We start from the raw sequence: 26,701 nt of genomic DNA, 5'->3' as shown, positions 1-26,701 counted from the left end.
CTGGGGCTGCCTTATGGCACCTGAAAAGGGCCCCAACGCAGCACGAAAACTACTCTGCTAGAAGCGGAGAGACAGAACCGGCAGTAACTTGCATCCACAGCTGAACAGACGGACACCAGGACAGCAGCCACGCCATGTTAGGGAAAAGAAGCCAGGGCTGAAGGACACTGGACACACTGCTGGACGTCGGCTCCACTGCGACCGCCGGGCGACACTCCAGGTTTGCCAGGACCTGCTGTAGTTTAAGTGCCACAAAGGGCCACCAGCACACCTTCCTCTAAGAACAGAGGTGAGAGCGGCTGCCCCACGCACCTCGCCTCACCCCATGTCTTTTTCTGCACAACCACGGGGAAACGACTGCTCAGCACAGCCCTCAAATGGCCTTGTACTTCTGAGTCTGACTAGTGTTTTGCCCTAACCTCTCAAAATCATGCTGCCCAGGTTCCTGCCCATCCAGCAAGCTGCAAAGCCTTGTCCCTTCAAAAAACCACCCGCCGTGCGGCCTGAACGACTGCCAGCCACCTCTTCCCAGGAGGTTTTGCACATTAAGATACACTCTGATGTGAATCCCACATTCAGCAAACAGCCGCATTAGAGATCAATTACACTTCCACATGCGCTTCATTATTTGTTTGTTCCTTAAAGCCAAGGATCATGAAATTAGATGCTGTCTGTGAAGAGCTTTAAAAAGTTAGTGTTTTGCAAATAGAAGCCACTACTGTCACCATATGAAAGTGACAAGCCTGGCCCCCTGGTGTGAGCTGCGTGGAGCACGAACATTTTCGCATTTTGTGAAATGTGAACAAGTACCCAGTACTGGAGAGCTGAGGCCAGGACAGGGCCCCCAGGGCAAACAATCAGGTGTCCCGAGGGACCCATTTCTCTTCACCGACATGGCTGGTTGATTCGGTTTTCAGCAAAGATGGGCGGAAACTTTGCAAGAGACTCAGTCTGCCAACCTCTCCGCAGCACCACGACGGTCCCCACTGGTGACAGTGACGGCGCCTCGCCGCACACGCCTCCGAGTCCCATCTCTGCTCATGCTCATCCGCAAGCCCTCTTCCTGCCTCTCCACCCTCCACCACGCAGGTCACGGTCACGGGTCAAGTGCCACTTCTTCCCACCACCTGTGCCCCTCCCCCGAAAGCCCCCTCTACCGCCACATCAGCCCAAACCCACTCCCGCCGCCTGTCCAGATGGGGTCTCACCAGCAAAGCTCCAGCCACAACCCACGTTCTGCTTGGGCAGGACGAGAACCAGCGTTTCTCGGCCTTACAACCCAATGTACTCACTGACCTGCTCCACTGAGTAAATCATCTCACCTTCTGGACGGTCAGCTCTCGACAAATCTGTCCTGCCGGCACTGCACATTACCAAATCGCGTCAAAATCCGCCCGGCTCCCACCGCCTGGAGACTCAGGAAAAGGGGCCACACACAGGAGCCAGGGCTGCAAAGTTGGGGGAGGGGCCATGGAGTTTGTGTCGCCAGCCCTTACACACGAACCACCGCATAGGGTTCCCTGCGCCCTCCCGCAGGGGTGTGTTAGAGCCCTAAACACAGGAGCCACATGGTCACTGTGGACCCGCGGTGCCAGCCCTCCCCACCACAGCTGCTCCCTCGCGGCAGGTCCTGAACACGCGGTCCCGCTGCCAACAGTGGCCCCAACTGTTCACACACGTCCTCCTATGAGCAAAGAAGTGTGGGCAGCACACACGGGTCATGCGTACTTGATTATAAACTACACACGTGAGGACGGAAGCAGGGCCCCGCACACACTGTACTGAGGTTTACGCCCTTGTCTGTGCCTTCTAGACCCCAGCGTGCACAGCTCTGAGAGCCCTGGACAGGGAAACCCTCTCCCTGCTGTCCGCCCCGCAAACCGGTCTCTGGCCACCTCTCAGCCCAAAGCCAGCCTCTCCCTGAAGTCTCCTAGGTTGCCCAGAGCGGACCGTGTGCTCGGACATCGCGGGGCCCCGTGGAGCAGAGGAGGAGGGGAGGGAGGGCGCGTGAGGCCGTCAGAGCTCATAGGCCCAGCGGCCTTTGTCCCCCCCTCCCCCAGGTACACAATCTTTCCCGATGAACGAACGGCTCAGATGGCATTTCCCGCTCTTAAACCCAGGGCTTGGCTACAAGTGCCTGTCCTCACTGCTGGCTGCTTCCTGTGCCAGACTACTTGCTCCTTGAGTCCTGGGGGAAGGAGCGGGGTCCCCGCCTCACAGGCTGGGTGGGTGCTTCCCGAATGCTCCTTTGACTGGAGGCAGCCACACTTTACCGAGCTCTCACTGAGGCAGCGCTGGGCCCCTCCCTGCTGGTCTACATGAGCCTTATCTCGTTTGATCCCCTGCAAACCTAAGAGGCAGGAAAATGGCTGTTTTAGGGAAGGGCAAACTGACCTCCCCAAGGTCACAAGCCTTCCAGGGGCTTGGCTGGGCAGGGGGGCTGTGAGCCACAGACAAAAGCAACCCCCTACAGCAAAACTTTCCTCAAAACCAGGAGGTGATGCGTATGCGCGCTATGAACAACAAATCCCCTTGGGCGGCTCAGGCCCACACTACGGCCCTGATGCTGCTTCTTTGGGTGGCCAAGGACACAACGGGAGCCGTTCCCTCAGGCACATAAATGTGCCCCAATTCCTAAAATCCATTGTATGAACCACGTTATAACAATAAAAGCGTGAACATTCACACGAAGCACTCAGTACAGAGGTCCATCAAATAACAAAATCTCCAATCCACGGAACAGCCAACTTCTTTTATCAGAAATAAACACTATGTTTTCTCTGGACTAAATTTACTACATAAGTTATATAGTTATGACTGTGTATATATATTTATTATTTTTACATTACTCTTCAGATTAAAAAAAAAGTTCAATCCCAGGACCTACCTCTAGTTTGGAAGTAAAAAATTGTGACTCTTATATTTAAATACCAGTAGGATGAAAGCTAAGTTCTGAAGGGGGCAATATTTATCTTAATAGACAAAGTAATAGAAATATAATAGTTCAACCAAGCCATCCAGCTGTAAACATTACCCAACCTTGAAATCATGCTGCATTATGTCCAGAAAGGCCCTCTGTTCCAACTGGAAGATTCCAGCATTCTATCATCCTGCTGAAGGAGCACACCAGGTTGGATTAAACCCAAGTGTGTGAGCCGCGCACACACGAGCCAGCAGCAAACAACGCGGAGGGACACAAGGGGTGTCAGCAACCTATTCCATGACATCTATTCCATGACCAACTCCCTGGGAACTCCTCTGCTCGCTCCACCTCCAGGGCTTTGGCCCCGTCTGCCCTGCTAGCCACGTGCAGGGTGTGTTTGCACCTGGAAAGCGTGGTGTGGCTGCCCACATGGCCAGCAGGGGGACCAAGCAGACAAGACAACGGCCAGGGTGCTCCCCACAGGCTGTGCCTGGAGGGCCGGGGTCACTCACCCAAGCACCAGCGCCCACCTGGGCCCCTCGGACCATACTCTCTGCTCACCAGGCCACGCCCGACAGTGCCGGGCGCTCCCAGCATGCACCCCGGGGCGTGGTAAGCACCCACACCTGCCCCAGCACCGACGCACGAAGGTGTGTGTGACCAGAACAAGCTAATTGGGGCTCAATTACCTCAAGATGCAGGTGTCATGTCTTGCTCCCTCCAGCTGTTCCCAACCTTTCAGCCAAAAAGGCTGCCTTTCGAGGAAAACAAAACCAACTTTAGTTAACTGCAATGTACTGAAGATACTGAGATGGTTTTCCTTCTCTGGAGCTTCCAGAGCAGCCAGTGTGGGCGCCAACACCCTCAGGCTAGAAACAGAAGTCTGCGAAAGCATAGAGGGGACCAAGGGAGAGGCTCCCAGCAGAGGGCATCCAGGCCAGGTGTCTCCCCGTCAGCCATCGAGTGAAACAGTAAGAAAATGAATTTTATGTTGGTATCCTTGGGCAAAAGGCCAGGGAAGAGTTTGATCTCAAAAAGCGATCGCTGAGAAGGGAGAGGAAGGACTGAGGGAAGTGTCACACAGCTCCTCAAGCAGCTGCTGCCGAGCCACCCCTCCCCCACCTCATCCCTCCACCCGGGGCCCACGTTACCCAGCCGGTTAGGGTGAGGATGTTGGGGAAAGACCAAGCATAGTCTTTGGCCATAAAATCCCGTAATTTTATTTTAAAATGTATTATTAGACTGTTTCGTGCCCTTAACCTACCTGAGCAGGTTTAATTCCAATTTAAAATAGCACAAAGTTCTTGAGTACATTTAATTCGAATTTAAAACAGCACAAAGGTCTTATCTCCATGCTGGAAGCATCCACTAAAATCACTGCATCTGCCCACAGCAAAGCTCTAGCAACAGCAAAACTCTCTTCACCTGTGTATCCCCAGATGCCACGCCCTGATTTTCACAACAGAAGAATGGGAAGAAAAATTTAAACATACCATTTCATTGCCAAACTTGAAAAGATTTTTTTCATAACAATATTCAGCACTGGCAAGACTACAGTCACCCCCGTGTCCGTGTGCAGTGTCCCAGCCTTTCTGAGAAGCAACTGGTAATACTTCTGGAGGAGCCTCTAAAAGTTATACCCACCACCTCCTCCTTGAGGAAGCTATCCAAAGGACGTAATCAGAATGTCCAGTGCAGAATTATTTATAATAGGGAAAACTGCTAACAGCCTCAGCGTCCCAAAACGGGCTTAGAAAAAAAAAAAACAATATAACCACAGAGTAGAATTTAATAGTCATCAGCAGTGGTATTTTTGGAGAATATTTAAATTACATGAAAATATGTTCAGGATGGAACGTTAAGTTTATAAAAAGTATACAAGTTTGATGCATGATTTTATAATTAAGTCTGGAAAGAATCTACAAAACTGTAAATAGAGGTCATCTCTAAAGGTAGTGGAATTATAGGTAATTGTAGTCATTTTTGTTTTCTTCTTGTTTCTTTTTTTTTTTCCTCTTCGTTTCATAGTTTCCTAATTATCTTCAATAAGTATATAATCAGGAAAAAAAAGGATTTCAGAGACTACATCCATGACACTGGTTTCAGCCAGGCCTGAAAGAATCTCTGGAATAAAGTCAGGTTCAAATAGAGGGTGGAACCCGGTCTAGGGCCAACCCGGGCCCCTATATGCCTGACAGGGGGACCAGACAGGAACTCTCCCAGGCCAGTGCAGCCCCCAACGCAAAAGAGCACCCGTCCAACCTCACCCCAGGGACCAAATTAGACAGAGGCCCACCAGGCCCCACAGTGTGTGGCCACCACAATCCCCTCAGAGGGGACGGCATCACGCAGCCACTCAGGGGTGTGAAGAGGCCAGGTCCCACCTGCTGCCGTGGGAAGGTTTGCAAAGGGCTGGGGAGCCGTCTTGCAGGACCCTGGACATCCGCACCTCCTGGGGCCTCACTTCAGGCCCCATAACCTCAAACACTTAGGTCTGTCTGGGATGAACACAAGAACTGCACGCAGATACATGTGGTTGATTAATCCACGCCCCCTCGGAGTGAGACAGAGAATCTGAGAGATGTATCATCTTTTCATTTCACCCCACTTTCAGGGACTTGCTGGATCCTGCTGAGCCGGGAGGGCCTGGGCTACCTCAGTCCAGCCCCGCAGGCCTCGGGTACCCCTCGGAAGACAGGACCGACATCCGACAAACCTCACCCAGAGAAGACCAGCGGAGGTGGTTCCACAGAGCCCAGGACCACAGGCATCAACTCTCTGGCTGATTCCTCCTGGGATGACGAGGTTCAACATGGACAAAACAGAGCCACCAATGGCCCAATTCTTGAAACCAAGGCTGTGAGCACAGGCAGGACAGGCACAGGAGCAGGGTTTAGAAATGGGGGTGGGGCCGGGAGGTGGGGTGTAAATCAGAGCCATGGACAAAGGTAGGAAAGAAGGAGGAGCCCTGGGCCCTGCTTGGGACGAGGAGAGACTTGGTCTCCCTCCGCCCGCCGTGAGTGGTCCCTGAGGAAGGGCCAGCCCCAGGGTCACAGCCCAGGCCCCAGCGTGACGTGGCCACCTCCACCTTTGCTCACGAGACAGCGATTCTTCACTCTGGCATTTCAGGCTTCTTGCTGCCTGTGTGCCAATGGCATGGTGGCGGTGCCCACGTCCCAGGGCTGCTGGGGGGCTTCAATCAGCTAATATAACACTAAGGACAGCCTGGCACAGGGGCGGTGCTGCTGTCGCTCTGACCACTGCCCGGGGGAGCCCTCCCGAGCACGGCCTGGCCTTCCGCCTTTCGAACAGTGGGATTTCACTCTCGAAATTCCCTCCCAACTCTGTGCAGAGGCTGCTGGTCCCAGGGCCATGGACCAGCCACCAGAGGCCCAGTCCACTTCTGGGGAACCAAGGAGGCAGCACTGGGAGCCTGCAATCCACAACCCCAGGGATGGGGGGGCACCTTGCCACACCCCACAATATGGCTGGATAGCAGGGTGGGGGGGTAGGATGGGATGGGGCCTTTTTGCAAATTGGACAGAGCAGGCTTACTTCTTTTTTGTTTGTTTGCGTTACGCGGGCCTCTCACTGTCGTGGCCTCTCCCGTCGCGGAGCACAGGCTCCGGACGCGCAGGCTCGGTACGCGCAGGCTCAGTGGCCATGGCTCACGGGCCCAGCCGCTCTGCGGCATGTGGGATCTTCCCAGACCGGGGCACGAGCCCGCGTCCCCTGCATCGGCAGGCGGACTTCTCAACCACTGCGCCAGCAGGTAAGCCCCCAGGCTTACTTTAAAGAGAAATTCTAGGTCCATTTAGGGACCATGTCGCTCACACCCACCCAATTCCTAGCCAGTCCAGGCTCTGAATCCTGTCTGCACAGAGAAGATCCTGCGAGTCATTTGGCCAGGGCCCAACTTAGGAGGTGGCTTTGTAATACAAGCAGTGTGTCCGCCAGCAACTAGAGCAAGACCATTAAGTTCATTACACCTGTCACTCTGCCAGCTGACTATCCACACGCCAGGGATGAAAGTACACTGTGCCCAAGGAGTGTCACCCAGCCCCCTCCCAGGCAGCTCACACACTTATGTCAGACAATTTGTTCTCAATGCCTGCACCTGCAGAAAGAACAGCAGCCAAAGTTTAGTTTCATCGGAAGCTGGACCCTGGATGGAAGACGAGGTGCCATGTCCCCTGATGCAGAGGAGGGGAGACATGGGGGTAAGGGGCCATCGAGAGGCAGGGCCACCAGGCCGGGAAAAATACAGAGCTGCTCCCTGGATTCTGCCGCCTGCAGCCCTGGCGAAAATAAAAGCAAGAGACACACCCTTTTCGCTTCCAAAGCAAGTCACAGAATTCCAGGCAGCGCGCAGAGACCTTCCACACACCCACGTACTGCACATCCTGCATGCTCCTGGGTGCCCAAGGCCCTGCCCACCGCTCACAGCGGTAATTTATTTATCCCCGTCATGTAACGTTAGCAATCTGTCTGAAGCTTGGCAAGCACCAACTTGCACTGTCATATAAACTGTCTGACAAACTTAAAGTTTCATAAGTGCTTCTTTTTTCCAGCAGACAATAAAGCATCATAAGAAAAAAAGTTATCTCCTTTTCTGTTCCTTTTCTCTCTTCCTCTTCCAAAATAAAGGCGGGTGGGGGCAGGGCTGGGAGAGAAAGAATGGGAAAAAAAGAAAGCCAACCACAAAAGAACTCATGCAAACAGAAATGATCCCTCAGCAGGATTCTAAACCTTGAAAGTCTCAACACTTTTCCAATGCCAAGGAAATGAGTAAATGAGTGGGGGAGGGGTGGCACCCGTGTCTGTTGGTCTTGAGGGGGTGCAGAGCAAAATCTGCAAAACAAAAGTACGGTCATTAAAAATTAATAAAGGGTGTGGACAGCAGCCTCCACCCGCTTCTGCTCGTGGGGATTTGAGCCAGACACTCTGCGTCCTCATTAAGTGGTGTCTGGCAGGCTGCCGGGGTTTTAGTGGGTTCTGGGAATGCCAATATATTAACCAGAGGACTCTTTGCAAACCCTTTAGAGTTTTTATTCTAGAAAAGTCAACCATTTGGCACAGAGCAGCCTTATTTTTGTCCGGGAAAGCGCTCTGCTGCCAATCAAGGGAGAAATTATAGCTATGTTCTTCGTAATTTCCAAGACCTATCTGGAAAACAAGCCTGGTGGAAAGAAAAGTCCTTACAAAAACAGCTTAAAAGGCCAAAGTACCATTTTTAGTGGAAATTCAAAGAAAAGCAATCCATACTCAAATCACATGGATAGGAGACAACACAAACATTATTTTCAAGTCCTCCTATGATAGAGAGAAAAACAGTATTAATGGGAAATACGAACCCAATATTTCTACAGCAATTAATAGTACAGGTGCTCACCTGTGTCCCCTAGCTGCCTAAAAATAAAGCTAATAACGCCACCAAAAAATCTCCCTAATACATGGCAGGTCTTGTGGCCTAAATTTTCAGATGGAGTCAGAAGCTATACATTGCTATTTAAAAACTGAAGATTCACTTTCCATCACACCCATGGTATAGGTCACGGTGTAACTCTAAGCTAACAAATCCCATGTAGGCAGAAAGTCACTTTGACATGAGAAAATACTGGCTTCCAGGAGAGTGTTCTGTGACCTAAAAAAGGAGGGGGTGGAAGCAGGGAGAGAGGGCACTGGGGACCCCGTAGCATTCCACACCGTTTACATTGAATAGCCACAAATCTATATGAAGTACGTCAAACGTTTCTAAAAATTTTCCAGGTTAACATGGAATGATCTTTTCATTTCTTTCTTCCTTCTCTATTAACTCTCACCCAAAAGAACAGACACATCACAGAGACGCCATAAGCCCAGACACAGAAGAAAGATAGGAATAAACTTGCAAAGGGCCGCCAGGAAGATCTGAACAGTCACAGTTGCCAGTGTCCCTGCCCTGAGCGCTGAGTGGTTGGTTTTACGTGATGACAAAAAGCCATGACCTCCTGCCCAGACCATGGGGGTGACTGCACAGGGATCTGGACAAGCTTAGGGGTTTCTGCTGGACCACAGGCCAGGAACCGCACCCAGGGCACTAAGTCACCGTCACCTCCCTATGCTCCTGTCAGGCTGGGAGGCAACCCTCCAACAGCCCTGAGGAAAAGCCAAGCACGTCCCAGGAGATGCGGGCCGCTATGCCAGGCTGCTAAGTCAACCCACACTGCAGCCCAGGCCCAAACTGTAAACACCTCTGCAGGCGGGCGGGTCCTGCTCCCAGCGCCAGGCAAGAAAACTATTCTTAGAGCACTGTCAGCATTGGGGGGGGGTGGGAATAAATATTTGTCTATATACTCTGGCAAGTGGGGGCAGGAGACTTTGACTCAAACAATACGCCAACAAATGGGCACAAAATCCCTTAATAAGCAGCTGGCACTGGCTGGGTTCCTCTGCAGGACTGTGGTCATGCAAAGGGCCCCAGAGAGGATTCTAGAGACAGCCCTAATACCTGCTGGGAAAAGCCTTCTCCATCGTAAATACAAGCCTCCACAAACTAGAACCACAGCCAAGACTCTTTCGAGGGTAACAGCAGAATGTTAAGAAATTAGAGGGGGCTTTTAAAATAAGGGAGGAAGGCAGCTACAAGTCCACTGCAGCAAATCCCTTACTGGCACTTACAGTCTCAGCCCTAATTCCTAACAGTGTGCTCAATGTCAATAGCAAAGTGAAGCTCTTAAAAGAATTAAGCTCTCAAAGATAATGAGGAATATACCCCCATGTTTTAAAAAGCACTTCTTTGCAAGAGCCATCAAAGAGCATCCAAGGATAGGAAACCAACTATTATAATTCAATACATGTACATGGATAATAATCAGATCTACTCCTTTGTACAATGACTCAAATTTGACATGACCCTTCACTGAACATAAAGAACATGTTCAAGAGAACAGTGCAGAGTACAAGGGCAAATGTACAGGTGACAGTAGAAGCAATACAAGTCCTGGTAAGACTAAACACTCCTATGCAAATGCAGACCTGACTGGATGCAATGGCAGTTTCTCAGTGCAGATCCTCCAGGACCTGTCCTGTAACTCACACTGTCCTGCAGCTTCAGGGGAGACAGACTAGGAGAACACCCTCTTAGCTAGCCAAACAGGCGGAAGGACCATTTTAAAAGGAATCTTCCTGGTCTAGCCCCCAGGGCTGCACCAACCTCCATGCCAGCCACAGGACCACATATTTCCAAGAGCCAGGGTGGCTCACCATCGCCACCCACCTCCACTGCAAGAAGCCTACTAACAGCAGCTCTGGAATCAACACGGTGCAGCTTACCTCACCTCATCCCACAACACCTACACACAGTAGGTCATCCAAAAATATTACCACCATCATAACTAACATTTAGAAAGCAGCACTGAACTACAAGCGAAGGGTCCAGGAATGCGAAGTTGCCAAAAAAAAATTAGAAAGGAGAAGGAGAAGGGAGTAGATGGAACACAGAGAAAGAGAAAAGAAGCAAATCAGGATTATCCAATTTTAGTTAATTAAAAGAGTCTCTGGGGAAAACAAAAATTACGCTAGTTTATGTGTCCACCAGCACTCAGTAATCACTCCTGCGTCTGGGTCCCAGCTCGCTACGAGTTTCCCGCTGTGCCAACCCGCGCGCGCTCACCCGGGAAGCGGCCCGACCTACCCGCCTTCTCCAGGTGCCACCCACCCCGCTGCGGTCCCCGTCGTCCTCCAGAAACCTCCGCCTAATCGGAAGCCTCCTCCTTTACCAGTTAAAAAAAAAAAGAAGTTTAAAACCAAGGATTTGCCTTCGGGGCCAGCGCGGCGAGCTGCCCAGCACCGAGCCCAGGTCTCGGGCGACGCACTTACGGGGCGCGCCTAGCCCCCGGGGGGCCGGCGGGGGTCCCGGGAGGCGTCCTCTGCGCTGCGCCCCGCAGACCGCACAACAAAGGCAGGGCGGCTGGGCTGGGTGCTCGTCGCTTCCTGTTTATTCCGCCGTGAGGGTCACAGAAGTTCTGCCCACGCCCGCTTCCTGCGGGCTCGGGGCTCAGCCTGAGGGCCAGCGGCGCCGGGACGAGCTGCTTCCCAGCCGCCGCTGGAGCCCCTGCGGCCCGCGCCCTGCTCAGCGCGCGGGGTGCCCGGGACGCGGGGTGCCCGGGACGCGGGGTCCAGGGTCCCGCCGCTCTGCGCCTCCCTCCCCGCAAACTCTGGCAATGCCCGCACAACCTGCCCGCAGACGCCGTCCCCCGCCGCGGTGGCGCACAACCGTGCGGGGCACCGGGAAGCAGACTGTGCGGTGGGGACCGCCCTCCTGCGCCCGCCCCCGGGAGCGCCCCGGGCGCCGCCGTGCCCACCGCGACGCCGCCGGGACTCGCGGGGGTGGGGGGCGGCCCGCCGACGGCTTGGCTCGCGGACGTCCAGTTCCGGCGCCCAGTCCTGCCGCTCGCGCCCCCGGTCCGCGCGGCATCGAACTTGGCCGGACGCCGGAGCTCTGGGTCGGCACTCACCTGCGGCCGCGGCTCTGTAGTGAGGCTGCCGGCGCGCGGGGCGCGGGGGGGGCTGCTTTAAGGGCCGGGATCGGCCCCGGCTCCCCGCGTTCCCCGCCCCCTTCCACGCTCCCCGGACGCTCAGCCGGCCTGGCGGCGGCAGCTCCTCCCCGGTTCGCAGGAGATTCCCGGCCCGGCCGGCCGGCCGGCCCGCTGCGCCGAGCAGGGAAGCGGGAGACGGTGCCGCGGGTGCCGCTTCCGCCTCCGCGCCGTCTGCCTCGCTGTCCGCCGGCCTCTCCGCTCTCCCCATCCCCCTCCAAGCTGGACCGGCGGCGGCCGGGCGGGGGCGGAGTGGGCTGGCCGGACCCCGCGCGGGCCGCGCTGACCTCCGCGGGCCGCGGGCACCGAGCTGGGCGAGCGGGCGCCCGGGCCGCGGGACCCCCGGCTGCGCACGCGGCTCGGCTCGGCCTCGCTGGGCGTGCGCCCACCGCCGGCCGGACGGGGAACTCCATCCCGGAGCCGGGAGACGACGGCGGCGGGGGGGGGGGGGGGGGGGTTGCGCCGCGGGCAGCCGGCCTTCTGGCACTAGCTGAGATGCACAGTAGGGCTGCAGGGCCTTTAGTGGGACGGATGAATCCTTCTATCCCCACCTAGTCAGCCCCTTCCCAGATGGGGAGTTCAGGTGGATTCTTACCACTGCGACCCTTTCTCCTTGGAGGACCTACATCTCTCCTAGGAAGGCCTTTGGGACTTAAACTCCACTTGAGTGCGGACAGTATACATGTTGTCTTCCAGAAGTACTAGCATTCACACTGGCCAACCTGACTGTGTTTGATAGGGGTTTGGTTACTGCCACAGCATACGGGCATTTTAACCCAGCTTTATTACAGCCACCAAAATTAGACAAATTAATTGCCAAAATTAACCCCCCAGCAGACATATCAAAATATACCAGTCTGGGGTTTCAGGCCTGGTATAACAGAAGGGCAGCTAATTAAAGCAGCTAATTTTCAATGTCTCCACCTCCCCGCCAAAAGTTGACCAGCTCATGCTTCCATAATATCAGAGAAAAGAATCTTTCGAAATCTACATTAACTTATCAGTAACATTTTAGTTAGTGAAATGTTAGCTTAATTCAACTTCCTTTAAACAGTCCTCAGCTGTCCTCAGCTATGATGGTAACTGCTGTGTAGGATTTGATCAGTGCTCATAGGTGATACAATATTAACTACCATTTATTGTGCCAGGCCCTGTGCTAGGAATTTTACGGAGATTATCTAATTCAATCCTCAGGACAACTGTGGCAGCTAGTCTTCCCCATTACACAGATGAGAAAGTTGAGGCTGTGAAAGATTAACTTGTCTCCAGACCACAAAATCCCGAACTGGCTATGCACAGTGCGGGAGCTGAACCATACTGCCACCTACAGCCGCGCTGACATCCCTCCTGCTCAGCTCAGCCCAGCTCCCAGGGAGTCCCAGGCCCCAGGCAAATGAGGAGTGTCTACAGCAGTGGGACAGCTTTGAATCTGGCCTCCACGGAAAACTTCTTTAAATGAGAAGTGAGCTAATCAGTGCTTAATACAGGTAATCTGAATCTTGACAAGCATCTACTTGCTAGCCTATATTTAATGTGCCAACTAACAGCAGCTATGGGGTTGGAGAAACTGTTTTCTTGCCCTCTTGAGGTCAACAGAGAAATGGCGTTTTCCTTCTAAACCTGAAACTGCCCATGGACAGTGGAGAAAATGTTTTTTCCAAGAACAGGAAACAATTCGTTCTTCTATTTCACTTGGGCATCATTTCCTTGCGTACGATTTAACCCTCTTAAATTGAGACCCGAATTTTACATCTTAGCCTCAGCTTTACCATTTATGATGAATCTTAATTCATTCTGCATTCCCATTTCTTGCTGTCTTCCCTAATTTATAACTAGAAAGTGCAGGTCTCTGTTTCTATTTCTGGAAAACAGCTATGGGAGGAACGCTGTCCTCATATTTGTTCTGCATTTCAGCTGCCCCCTCCCACAGCCCTGCACACACACACACACTCGCCACAGCAGTGGCAGAGCCAGAGGCGTCTGGATGCACGTTTGCTCTCTGTAAAATCCGCCAGCTCACCTGACCGTTAGTAACCTCTTGTGTTCATGCTAAGGGCCCAGGCAGAGGCCAGGAGAGCAGCACTTGCTTCTGCTCCGAAGAGTGGAGCACATGTGTCCGTGGCGGCCAGAACTGCACCTGCTGCTTAGGAAGGGCCCCAGAGAGATCGGGGAAATGAATGGAGCCTCGTATTGTGATGGACAAGAAATAATATTGAGGTAAAATATCACTAAACTGGGTGGAAATCAACTGAAAATGGTTTCAAGGAGTGGGATGTGAGAAACATTCTTTCTCAGTATAAATCCACTGCAGTTTACCTGGTGTCCATTAAATCCCGACTGTACTTAGTCTACAGAAGAAGGTCAGTCATCCAAGGAGACAAAAATACAAGGGTAACCATGAGCAAATGTTGAAAAAAGATTCTGAGGGCCCCAACCAACCGCAAGATAAATGTGAATCGGAGAATATAATTCGGTTATTTGGATCTCATGTATAACATTTGGATGGGACTCAAGCTATCCAAAAAAGATCCACCCTACTCGCTGTACCTTTTAAATTAATAAGAAATGGAGAAGGAGTGAGAGATGCTTGCATTGAGGATAATTCTGCTGGGGAAGCGAAACCCCATCCAGATAAATACATGGGACGGGACACGGATGAGCTCAGCTCCAGGAGGGAGGCCTCTGTCCCGTGTGTCTCAGCCGTGTCACGGGCACATTTTGTTGTGCTGTCTGCACCATCAAACTGTCTCAGTGTCCAATCTGTAAACTGTAGATAACAATTCCCTCCTCACCTGATCTGCTGTGAGGTTGGCCATGTCCGCATCTCCATGCAAATACCCGCTCTGGGATCTGGCTGCCCCCACTGCTCCAGGACCCACAAACCTCACTCCCCCCTCTATGAGTGTAGATTTTAAATCACCAAAGACAGAAAGGAAAATATTTTGCAGGCGACTTCTGCTTTCAGCCTTGCTGCAATACTCTCCTTGGGCCAAACAAAAAACATCTGTTCTCTCTCTTTGAAGGGGAGCGGGTATAGGAAAAGGAAGAATACGGCAAGTAAAAGATGTAAACAATCACCTCAAAGACTGTCCATCCAGATGCACTTAGGTGTGGCTGCTACGCATCAGTTATCAAAAATGATGGAACAACTCCTGAGCGATGAACGTTATTTTCAAACCACCTGCAGATAGTAAAGTGTAGTGAAGTTTCCTTGGTCTGTTAAAGCCACAACAGTTCACAGCTTCTGCCTCCTCTGGTGCCGTGGTGACCCCCGTCCACTTCCCCCATGTCCAGCAGAGCCCCTCAGGGCTGGCTGGTCCCTTGCTGAGTTTGGGGCCTGCTCTCCGTTGCAGTGACCAGCAGCTGGGTAGAAGGTGGCTGCTGCAGCCCCCACCCTAGCACATTGCTTTCTGACACACGGTCAGTCAGCGGGGTACAAATGGTCAGTGAGTTCAGTGTTCAGCACAGAACCTGGCCCAAAATGTCCTCAGTAACTATCAGCTTCCTTCACCTTTTCTCATCCTTGCCAGCAAGGACAGGCTCTCCGGTGACTTTGTACTGGGTCAACTTAGCCACAGGGGTCCGTGCTCCCCGGAATTCCCTTCCTTGGGGTTGCAAGTGTTGAAATAAATTTCTAGGCCGAAGATGGAGACACTCATGCCTGGGGTGACCTGTCAGCACACCGAAACGTAGATGACTTTCATATCCTACAAGCACTCGTTTGACCAGAAATGCAGGGCATCCAGCCAGCCGTCCCCAGATGCACTACTAGCTCTGGGCCTCCTCACCCCAAACAAGGCGGGCTCTGCAGCCCCCACTGATTGCGTGCTTCCTCTTTGTCTCTTCTTCGTTCTCTATTCTTTATCCTGTGAGAGCTTCTTGCCTTCTGCCCCATTTTGCAATTTAAAAGGTCCACTTCATAAAACATTAAAGTTTGTATTACCTGAATTGTCCTCTTTAGTCTTTTTCTAAGGCAGGTTAGGGATGCCATAGAGAAAGTTGTGGGCGACGCGGAAGGAGGGGTCGAGCAGTGGCCAGGACCTGCCAGGAACGCAGGGCGCCAGGCACCACGCAGCCCGCACACCCCTGACCTGCTCTCCCTGTGTCCCCTCGTCCCCTTGTCTTGGGTCAGGGGTGCGTTCACAGCCTCGTGGCGAAGGACGCCAGCACCTTCTGCCAGTCGCCTGTGTCCTTTAGGCTGAAGGGACAAAAGACAGACAGGGTTTGTTTGCTCTGTGGGCCCAAGTGGTGCTGTGAGTGCCCGTCTATCCCTGCCCCCCCTTCACAGCCAGTTTTCCTGCCCACCTGCCAGTCCTGCCAGGCCCTGATTCAGTGCCCTTCCGTGCGCTGCTCACTACCACTACTGCCTGTAGTAAGTACCGACTCCGTGTCACTTACAAATGTTCTGCTTTTGTGATCCAACCCTGACCGACACAGAATCGTGGGCCAGGGTATCTCCCCGTCTCAGCCAGAGATCAACTGTTTGCGGAGAACATAACCCCCAATCTAGCTTCTTTAAGGAAAGGTGTCCCCCCAAAACAGTCAAACTATTTGAAAGGTACTTTACAAAAGAAGGTATGAAATAGCCAGTAAACACGTGAAAAGGTACTCTCTCATTAGGGAAATGTAAATTAAAACCATAATGAAAGGTTTTAAATGACTGCAAAGTTTAATCCAAGGAGACTGATTAACAGGAAACAAAAATAAATTAATCTCTCCTTCTGACCTTTCAGGTGTCAGTAAACTGATTGGAAAGGTTCTTCGGCAAACTTCCTCACGTTCCCGTAATCACTGGGCATGAGCAGCTGCCCTTCTGAAGCAGTCCTAAAATTCATCTTAGTCCTGTAAATACTCAGGACAGGGTGAATTGTAGGCTGAGAGGTTCATATTTCAATGGCTGACAGCATATTATTTACAGTATATCAAAGTATCAGTGCGAAATCAAAGTAGAATTTGGGAATTCTGGTAAGAGTCTTTGTTGTACAAGAGGAAGAAATAGGTCCATTATGTTAAAATAATTCTGTGCCGATGCCCTCTGTTGAGCACAGAGGCACCCCGACCAGAAGTTACATACTTATTTCATCCTTAAAGCAAACCTTGGATCTCACGTATATTAAATGATGTGTCAAATCACATGACCACCACGTCCGGGGAGCTGGGCCCCGGTCCTTCTGCCACACCACGGCTGGAGGACAGTCCATAGTGGCTGCCCATCCTGGCGTCTCCAACGCTGGGGTATCACTTTCCCCTCACACACACACATGTAGCATAATGTTATTGGAAGAAAAAGCAGTTAAAACCAATAAAATAACTTGCTGCTGAAACCACTGTGGATGCTTCAGTATTGGTCATTCACAACGAGCAGTGTCTGATTCCAGATTGGGGCCAGGAGCAGGAACATCCTCTGAGCCCATCATTTTAGAGCCCGGGCTGCAAATCCAGTCCCTCCAGAGTCATTTGCCCTCACCACCACCCCTTCCCCATCCTCACCTCCTAGAGTCAGGCATGGACAGGGCCCAGCGACTGCAGACGGAGCAAGGAGCCCATGGCAGAGGATCTGAAGCATCCCCCACCCTGGGGTCGTCCCCACCTCCCTCCCCGTCACCCCTCCCCTCATAACCACCACCACTGCCATATACTTTCCCTCCGCTGTGTCAAGGGGGAAAGTCTGAAGACCAACAATAATAATAAAGATACCTAAGCTGTAGGAGTATCAGTTTTTCCATCCAGCAAACTTCGTGACTGCCTCCTATGAGCAGAAGTCAAATCCTCAAAACATGTGTCATTTGACCTCCATTATTTTAAAGGGTAAAAGTAGGAAGATTTCACCTAAAGATTTCAAATTTCTGCTTCTCCGGAGAAATGCGAAGACCTAGCTCCTCAACCTTTCATTCCCAGCGGCGGCAGGGCCAGAGCTGACTGCTGCTGCCCTGTGGGTGGGGTTCCCCACACCCCAGTCTCCTGCCCAGTTTTAAACGAGGAAGTGATGTGCAATGATTCAGGTTTTATTTTTCTGAGTTTTAAAAGTTTCCCCTGGCTGGATTGTGGACTTAGTTTGGATGGAAACTCAGGTGGCTACATCCAGAATCCGCGTGCTCCTCAGCAGCAACCCCCATCTCCCTCGTCCAAGCCACCGACTCTCCCACCAGCAGCCCCGAACCTCCCCCTCCTCTCTGTGCTCAGTCCCCATGGGCAGCCTGACCAGGCCATACTAGGAGATCCGGGGGCTCCCATCTCCTGGGACCCAACCCAAAGTCCTGCCCCCAGCCCGGCACCCTGGCCTCTGGCTCTGGAGCCAGGCTGCTCTTGCCCAGTCCCCTCTCCTGTTCCCCTGGCACCCTCACCCCTGTCCTCACCCGCCTTGTGTTGTACTCTTCACACACTCGTCCCAACACAGAGGTTGGTTTTCTGTCAGCTGACCCAGGTGCCCAGGAACCGGCACCGTCCGGGCTCAGGCTGCTGGGCGGGGCCGGGGCCGGGGGAATGCGGCCGAGTGTTTGAGAGCCACCAGGAGAGGGGCCGACAAATAGCTGGGCCAGGTCACTGTGAGAGGCCCAGGCAGGGAGGCTGGAGCTCAGGCCCAGCTGGTGGACACTGGGCGGGAAGCACGAGCTACAACGGATGCCCGAGGACTCACTATGCCACTCCAAGGTCCTTCTGATCGGATGTAGGGTGTGAGAGGAGCCCCAGGACGATGCTGGGACCTCACCGCCGCTCCCCCCGCATCCAGAGTGCAGCCCCAAAGCTGCTCAGCTTAGAGGAGGGCCAGGGGCTCGAGCTGCTGGCCCAGGAGACCCAGTGGCCTTTAACAAAGTGAAGATTTCCTTTCTCTGAACTCTGCGGGCAAGCCTTTTTGACAGAAACCAATTCAAAGCCTTGATGTGTCCACAACAACTTCGTGTAGGGCAGCAGGATGGGATCTGGAGAGTGATGCAAAAGGAGGACGAGGCCCCCGGGCAGCCTGATGGGGGCACTGACATTTGGGGGCTTCTAGAAGAGTCAGCACAGTAGGACCATAAAGATGTTCCCTCACACGGTCCTGAGGACGTGTTGCACTGGATGTGGAAAGAGATTAAAAATGAAAGCAGGGGCTTCCCTGGTGGCACAGTGGTTGAGAGTCCGCCTGCCGATGCAGGGGACACAGGTTCAAGCCCTGGTCCGGGAAGATCCCACATGCTGCGGAGCAACTAAGCCCATGTGTCACAACTACTGAGCCTGTGCTCTAGAGCCTGTGAACCACAACTACTGAGCCCGCGTGCCACAGCTCCTGAAGCCCGCGTGCCTAGACCCCATGCTCCGCAACAAGAGAAGCTACCGCAATGAGAAGCCCATGCACTGCAACAAAGAGTAGCCCCACTCGCCGCAACTAGAGAAAGGCCGTGTACAGCAACGAAGACCCAACACAACCAAAAGTAAATAAATTAATTAAAAAAAGAAGTAAAGAAGGGTATGATGCCATTGTCATATCAAATAGAAAATACCAATAAACAGATAGAAATTATATATTAAGAAAAGCAACCAAATGGAAATTCTAGAGTTGAAAAGTACAATAACTGAGATGAAACTTTCACTGGAGGGGCTTAACAGTAGATTTGAGCTGATAAAACAGAGAATTAGCAAACTTGAAAGTAGGTTGATAGAGATTAGTAATCTGAAGAATGGAGAGGAAAAAAAATGAGGAAAAATGAACAGAGCCTAAGAAGAATATGGGACAGCATTAAGCAAACCACTTATGCATAATGGGAGTATCAGAAAGAGTGGAAAATATTTGAAGAAATAAAGAGCTGAAAATTTCCAAATGTATTAAAAAAAAAACACTAAACACCCAGGAAACTCAACAAACTCCAAGTAGGATAAGCTCAAAGAGATCCACAAACTGACACATTATAGCAAGAATGCTGAAAGTCAAAAACAAGGAGAAAATATTGAAAGCAGCCAGAGAAAAGCGACTCTTCACTTACAAGGGAGCCCCAATGAGATCGACAGCTAACTTATCAGCAGAAACAATGGAGGCCAGAGGGAGTGAGATAACATAGTCAAAGGGCTCAAAAGGAAAACTGTCAACCAAGAATTCTATGTCCAGCAAAGCTATCCTTCAGAACTGATGATGAAATAGGACATTTCCAGATAAACAAAAACTGAATTTGTTGCAGCTGACCCACCTTACAAGAAATAATAAAAGAATTTCTTCAGACTAAAAGCAAATGACCCCAGACAGAAATTCAAACCCACAACGTGACTAAACCTTGAAAACATTATGTTAAATGGAAAAAGCCTGACACAAAAGGTCACATATTGCATGATGCTGTTTTAAAACGTATCCAAAGTAGTTAAATTCATGGAAACAGAAAGCATGTTGGTAGTTTCCAGGAGCTGAGGGAAGGGGAGAAGAGTAACTGCTTAGTAAGTAGTGTTTTCTTCTGGAAAGATGAAAATAGTTTGGAACTAGATAGAGGTAATGGTTGCACAACATTGTGAATGTGCCAAATGCCACTAAATTGTTCCCTTTAAAATGGCTAATCTTATGTAAATTTCATCTCAACAAGAAAATTGAAGCAAAATTTTTAGAAAGTAGAGAAAAAACACAGAGATGAACATGATGAAAAGTAATACGAAGTAAAAAAGAAAGGAGATCCAATCTATAGATTACAGGTTTAAGAAAGAAAACTCATTATTGTTTAAAAAAACTCATTTCTCTGGGATTTTTAAAATGTAAGTTCACTTTTTAATTTAATATTTCAGACATACCAAAAAATATAGAGAATATAATAAGGGCATATATACTATCACATGGCCATGTTTGTTTCAGAGCTTTTTCTTGAGAAATGAAATGTACAACCTCCCTTTGACCCCTCTTATTCCAGGCCCCTTCCTCCCTTCCTAGAGACAACTCTTAGCCTGAAGGTAATTGTCAACAGTTATGAAGAATCTGAAATTTTACCCCATTTGTAAGCTGATACTATCGCCTGTTACAGTTTCTTGGATGCTGGCAGAAGGCATGCGACTCCAGGGTCAGAGACAAGGGACCATTCATTGCCCACAGCAATAGCAGTATTAGCATTTTTGCACCAATATTCTGAGCCCCAATTCTCACAGGGCCATGCCAAGAGGGCCAGATGGCACCTGCCAGCACAGTGGGCTGTGTTACAGGAGAGGAGCTGAAGGAGACACATCTCTGTCTGGCAAGTCTGTTACCTACATGAACATCCTTCTAAAGATAGTGCAGAACACAAGGCAGGCAGGGCCTCGCCTGCAAGATGTGCTGACATGTAGAAAGTCAGAGAACTGTCTCTGGACATCGGTCCATTCCTCTCCATCCAGGTTTTTATACCTATGCTGCATATAAACATATTCTGAAACTATATACATGCTTATATGGCTTTGTATGTTTCTAAACTTTATATAAATGCTATCATAGTGTACATTTGACCTTTTCACTCATTTACGCGTCAAAATTTATTCAAGTTGGGCTTCCCTGGTGGCGCAGTGGTTGAGAGTCCGCCTGCCGATGCAGGGGACATGGGTTTGTGCCCCGGTCCGGGAAGATCCCACATGCCGCGGAGCGGCTAGGCCCGTGAGCCATGGCCCCTGAGCCTATGCGTCTGGGAGAGGCCACAACAGTGAGAGGCCCATGTACCGCAAAAAAGAAAAAAAAAAAAAAAAAATTCAAATTGACACATCGTTTTAGTTCATTTAACTGGTAATAGTATTTCACTACGTGAATAGATCACATTCTTCTTGATGACATTTAAGAGTTGCCATTTTTTTCCACTCTTACTCCATTACTACAATCAACATCCTTGTTAATGTCTCTTTGCACACAGGTGGGAGACTTCTTAGTGTTTAGACACGCAGTATATAGACATTTAGAATGGGATTTCTGGGTCTTAAGTTATGTTCATCTTCAATTTTTGGTTGCTTTTTTCTAAGCAGAACCTTGATGAAATTACGTTTTTAGTGGCCATCTGTGTGCCTTCCTACCGGCAGCCCCATCTCCTTTTTGGATATTCTTTCATCATGCCTGCTGCTGGAGATCTTCCCTTCCCACCCCATTCACCATGGGGGCGACACTTACCCCAGGTGAGGCAAATCAGATGCTCCCATGGGGCTTACATGCGGGTTTAAGGAAGTGGACACAACTGGATGTCCAGTTCATCACAGAAGGGGCAGGTCTGCTGGGCCCCAGCTGTGTTCCCTGTGCCCAGGCCCCCTGTCTGTGTCCAAGCCTAGTTCTGGCTCCGCCATCGAGAACATGCACCAACAAATCCCCGCTGTGTTGAGTGCGGCGTGGAGTCCTGTCGCTGGCAAATGAGAACTCTGGTTGATTGATTCTGGGGAAAGCAGAGAGGTAAGGAGGGAAAAAGAAAGAGGAAGAGTGAGGAGCAAGAGGAGAGAGGAGGAGAATCAACACAACTTTTGCTTTTTATTTTATTCAGAGAGCAAACTTTGCCAAGTAAGCAGGAAAAACGTCTCTTCAGCACTATTAGAAAAGCTTTACTGGCAAAGTTTTAAAACATGTAAAGGGATAATAAAAACAAAGCAATTACAATGTACTGCCTACCAAATAGGCCATGTAGCTTATTTTGCAAAAAGAAGATTGTTGCCTCTGGTTATGAGTTTTTTCCCCCAAATATCAACACTATAATACTTTTTACATAAAACTTAATAACTTTTTCCTTTGTTTCCTAATGTAAATTGCTTATTTGACTCCATTAGTAAATAGAGAGAGATTTTTGGTTAAAAAAAAGTACCTTCACATGTTCTATAAAAAGGAACTAAATGATGTGAGGGAATAGCAGAAAGAGACTTTTTCCTTATAGAAACCAAGATTGCTGCATAACAAAGTACCCTAAAACATTATTTTGTGTACATTTGCGTGGGCCAGGAATCTGGGGAGCACTCAGCCAGGATGACCCAGGTGCAAGACAGTTTCTTGCTCACCTGTTGGCACTGCAGGGCCTGTGGCCTCTCTCTCCCGACAGGGCTCTTAACCTCCACAGCTTCTCACAGTAGGATGTTTTCAGGATACTGTATTTGCATCTCTTACGTGGTATTAACGTACATACATATATGTATATGTATACATACGTATAGCTATATGTAATGGTGCTTTCATTTTTATAAAATAGACTCCCAAAGGTTGATTGCTGGGTGAAAGGATTTTAATTTTTAGTAGGTATTTGTAGATTACATCCCCCAAAAGTTTTAGCAGTTGCATTCCTACCAGCAAAGGATATTTCTTATTCGTTTTAATTTTTGTCAATTTGATGAGTTTAAAAAAATGGTATTTATTACTATAATTAGCATTTCCCATACCAATTTCCAGCAATTCACTCACCAGCAATGTAGGGATGCATGACACATTTTAATTTTCAATCTCATGGATTAAAAAAAAAGTATTTCATTCTTGCTTTCATTTGCATTTTCTCAACCAATTTTCAGATGTCTACTAGCCATCTAAAATTATCATTCTGTGAAATGTCTATTTATGTTCTTTTATCCACATTTCTATTGGATTGCCTTTCCCTACCAATTTATAGGATTTCTAGCACTCGGGGTGCTAGAAATAAAGTGTTGTTAAACGTCTTTGCCCAACATATGGTTTGTCTCTTGTCTTTATTTATGGTGTCTTTTTGCTGTTCAATATGTTAAACTTGTGTGTTAAAATACATCTGTTGGGAAGATGGAAAAGCCCTGGAGATGGATGGTGGTGATGGCTGCACGACAATGTGAATGTGCTTAATGCCACTGAATTGTACACTTAAAAACGGTAAGATGGTAAATTTTATGTTGTGCATATTTTACAACAATTAAAAGAAATTTATCTGACTTTCCCTTATAACTTCTGGGTTTCCTTTCCTGCTTAGGAAGTTCACTCCCATCCAAAGTTACAGACATATAAAATCTAATACAGTTTAATCTTATAGGTTTTACATTAAAATTTTCAATCCATCTGGAATTTACTTGTACATATGGTATGAGGTAGTGGTATTCCAGCTGTTTGTCAATTATACCATTTTGATATTTCTCTTTATTTCCATTACTACATCTATTTTCTGGCTTTATTTTTATGTAATAACTAGAAATTGCTGTTTTTCTACCAAAGTCAACAAGTTATTTTCTCTGAGCAGACTATGAGATTTCTATAATTGATAGGACTTCTAATCACTCTTCTTAGGGAAATAAACAAACACATATATACATAAATTAAATCATGCCCAGTGAAGTTATCCTTTAGATAATTAACTTGCACTCTTCTAAACAGATGATGAAGAGTATTTTCCTTAAAGTCTGCACTTACGTAACCAAAATGAAGTTGAATTTTGCCAATTAATCAGTATGAATGATAAAAAATGAGTGTTGAGTCTTGGATTATTTACTTTCACTAACTTACAACAGATCAATTTTTATATTGTATATACAACATAATCACTCTTGAATATTAACCTCATGTTTTAATTTTCTTCATTTCATAGTTTAACAGAACAAGATTAGAATTAAAATAATACAACTGTAGGCGTGTGGCCACGGCACACGTGTCCCATGTCTCTTTCCAGGGGCGCTACTGCCAATGAGCTAAGACTGCTTTGGGCATTTTCAGTGAAGGATGGAAATATGGATTTTTAAAAAATCATGAGTGCAAGCTAATATTTCTGATTTAAATTTAACTTCAAAGGGACTTAATATCTTGACTTATCTTTGAATTATAACATCACATTTGTCTTCTACTAAAAACCTTGGTTGCTAACAACCTCAATCTATTTGCTTTATCCTGATATGTACGTGTATATATAGAAATTTAAAAATATACTTAAACCTATAAAATACAGAAATACAAATTTACGTTATATATTTTATATAAAATATAAAAATGGGCTCTCTTCATGTCCAGTGACTTCGGCGTAGAAACAGGCAACCCTCTTAGTGGCTTTAACATCGACATTAAATAACAAAGGGGAAAGCAAACTTGTAGTGGGACCAAGTGATCCCAAGTGAACAGAAGGCACAGGATTGGTTAACCCTCCTCCTCCCAGAGGCAGGGCAGGTGCGGGCGGCAGCCCTACAGGTGAGGCTGACAGGAAACCTTCAGACCTCAGACCCGCTGGCACCTACTCCACAAAGGCCCCCTGGGGGACCGGCCCTGCTTCCTGGACACCAAACTGAAACACACGTCACAGCAAAGCCGAGGGGGAGCATCTGCTGAGAGGCCGCGACACCTGTAAGGACCTCGAGGGTCTCCACGCCTGAGCTTCTTCAGAAGGAAAGGTAGAACTTTACTGTGAGGTGTCATTTCAAAACCTTCTGAGAAAGACTACTGTCAATACCCTAATTAATAAGTGATATTCCATTAAGTTTACTGAATATTGGCAGAAAAAGTGATGTTTGGATTTTTAAATCTCTTATTAAAACAATTCCTTTGTTACATTTACCTCTTTAAAACATTTTTTATTACAAAAATAGTTAATAGTTGAACCTGGTGGGAAGTGGAGACAGGCCAGTGGAAGGCAGGCCTCCTCCCGCCTCAGGGCAGGGTTGTGAGGACAGAACCCAGGGGGGCCCGGGCGTCACCCTCTGCCTGCCACTCCCAGAGCCATCTGCCGTGCACATTTGGTGTCCACAGGAAGGTGGGTCCCCTCCACAGGGGTCTCCTCAGGGCTCAGCTGCAGGGGACCCCAAGAAAGTGGCCTTGAGCAGGTCCACCCTCTTTGCTGGAGGCTCCCAAAAGAAGCAGGGGAAGGGTGGCTCCTGGCAGCCACCCGTTGCACCTGCCTAGGTGGGCTCTGCCCACAGAGTCAGAGCCAGCGCACATCAGACCAGACGCAATTACTCACTTACTAGAGTAGGAAAAGTTAGTTTGCTAACATTGTTTTGGCAAGGATGTAGAAAAACAGGCAGGAGACAAGTCAGCAATGTCCACTCAAATTATACTGCCCCTGCCCTGCCTTCCACCCGCTGTCCATGCTTCAGTGCTTTACCCGACAGGTGTCCTTGGAAATACATGAAGTGACAGCTGCAGATGGAGAGTCTGTGTCACTGTTTGCAGCAGAAAGACTGAAATGGCCAATGTGTCCATTAAGACTCCCAGTTTGTCATTTATCTTTTGATTTTGGTTATGCTTTTTCCACCCAGAAAATTTTAATTTGTATGTCGTTGAGTTGATCTCTTTCTTATGTGACTGTCAGTTTTTATTCCAAAATTAGAAATTAATAACTGATATTGTTTTCCATATTTTCTCCTGGGACTTTTATACTTTCATTGTTAACCTATGATTCACCCGGAAGCTAATCTGGGATAACCCATCTTTTCCCTACTGAGGTGCCACTTTTACCTTGCACTGAATTTCTGTACGTATTTGGGGCTTTCGGATTCATCCTGCACATGCTAGTCTCACCCAGCTACTTGCAGTCCTGTCGTTAGTAAGATCTCAAGGGGTATTCGTGCTACAGAGGAGCACCCGGCAGCAATGTGGACACATTACCCCCTGCCCAAACCTGCTGTAACCTCCAGTGAGATTTTAAAGTTTTCTTCACGTAAATTTTACATTTCTTTATACGTTTATTCATAGGGGTTTTATTTTTTCCATTACTATTTTCTTATATAGAAAAACTGTTGATTTTTGTGTATCAGTCATGTAATCCAGTCACATTACCGAATTCTTTTTATGATCTTTAAAGGAAACCCTCTTGGAATCCCAGGTCGACAATTACATCACTGTCCTGTGCATTTCGCCTCCTCCCTGTCTATCTCACTGGCCGCTGGGCAGCCCCCAGGGCCATGCCTCATACAGCAGTGGGCTGAGCAGTCCCGGCCTGCTCCTGACCAGCCCTTCCAGCGTTTCTCCATTCGCACAACCTGCTTTTGACTTGAGATATAAAAACATTATTGTGTGAAGCAACCTGTCATCCATTTGTAAGATAGTAATATTATCCATATGCTCTTGATATTTCCATGGAAATACTTAGACACAGAAGCTCAGTGGATGCATCCACTTGTTCAAAGCATGAACCCTCTCCCCCACACCCCCATACTTTACCCACTGAGGCTTCAGAGGTGAACCGCCTTCGGCATAGGTGCCCATCAGTCGGCTGGGCACCTTCCCCGAGCACCTGGAAGGCAGGTAGGGAAGGTGCCCCATGGAGGGGCAGTGCTGGGAGGTGCCCCTCCCCCTACCAAGAAGGACGGGCCTGTGGAAGCACAAGGG

At 49.3% G+C, this 26,701-nt stretch overlaps 1 protein-coding gene across 1 annotated transcript in view; it reads right to left on the bottom strand.

The window, feature by feature from the left end:
- LDLRAD4 (low density lipoprotein receptor class A domain containing 4) overlaps positions 1 to 11,808 on the bottom strand; it is a 310,369-nt gene extending 298,561 nt beyond the window's left edge. Inside the window, 1 exon segment of the mRNA XM_067699835.1 lies at positions 11,422 to 11,808. The gene's annotated coding sequence lies outside the window, so the exon portion shown is untranslated.
- Positions 11,809 to 26,701: the final 14,893 nt, after the last annotated feature.

The sequence above is a fragment of the Pseudorca crassidens genome, chromosome 12 (assembly GCF_039906515.1).
Source record: "Pseudorca crassidens isolate mPseCra1 chromosome 12, mPseCra1.hap1, whole genome shotgun sequence".
Classification (NCBI taxonomy): domain Eukaryota; kingdom Metazoa; phylum Chordata; class Mammalia; order Artiodactyla; family Delphinidae; genus Pseudorca; species Pseudorca crassidens.
Note: the sequence above shows the minus strand (reverse complement) of the source record. Positions and strands in the feature narration are given on the sequence as shown.